We start from the raw sequence: 949 nt of genomic DNA on the forward strand, positions 1-949 counted from the left end.
TCGAAGGTAGTGGTCCATACAAGAATATAGCGGGATAAGAGAGCTGGATGGCTCCACTAAAGCTGCTAAAGATAGCTAATTAGCTACTGGATACTGTAAATGTATAAACACGTGGTCAATCGCCATAGCAACTATCTAAACCGTTTCCATGGAAATTCTTATTAGCATTCGCGAAAATTAGTCGTCCTACGGTATTCACCACAAATTTTACTGTAGCACTTGGGTACAAATCCACAAGTATTCTCATGAGGGAAGAGGGACTGGATGTCAAAGTCTCAGGTGTGAGCAGACTGATTAAGAAATACATGGAAACTGGTTCAATTACTCGAAGGCCAGGTTTGTCAGTATTAATTCTACTACACTTTTTTTTTATTTTGACAATGTAGGATCAGAAGACATTCAAAAGTAACCGGAGATGTTTTAAAGATAGTAGAGAACCAAATGCAAGCTGATGATGAAAGCACTGCTACTCAACTTCAGAAACTTCTTGTTGAGTAAGGTCATTCACAGTCACTGAAAACAATATTGATGTCTCGCGATACACTTGGTTGGACATACCGTAGGAGTGCATACTGCCAGATCATCAGAGGACTAAATAAAGAGAAGCGATTGAAATGGCCTCAAGATCACTTGCAGGAGCACCAGACTACTGGTTTTTCTGATGTAGTGTACACTGATGAGTGTACAATTCAATTGGAATCCCAAAGGAGATTTTCATGTAAAAATAGGTGCACCCCCGAAACCCAAACTAAGGTAGCACTAAATTAATGACATGTATATAAGTGGTATTATTTAAAACCTATTATACAGAGCAAAACACCCCTATAAGGTACATGGATGGGCAGGTATAAGTTGCCAAGGAAACACGCCGATTGTGCTGTTTGAAGGAAGAATGAATTCAGCTGGTTTCATTGAAGTTTCGGAAAATGGACTGATTCTTTATATCCAG

Source organism: Amphimedon queenslandica, unplaced genomic scaffold (assembly GCF_000090795.2).
Source record: "Amphimedon queenslandica unplaced genomic scaffold, v1.1 AMPQUscaffold_13147, whole genome shotgun sequence".
Classification (NCBI taxonomy): domain Eukaryota; kingdom Metazoa; phylum Porifera; class Demospongiae; order Haplosclerida; family Niphatidae; genus Amphimedon; species Amphimedon queenslandica.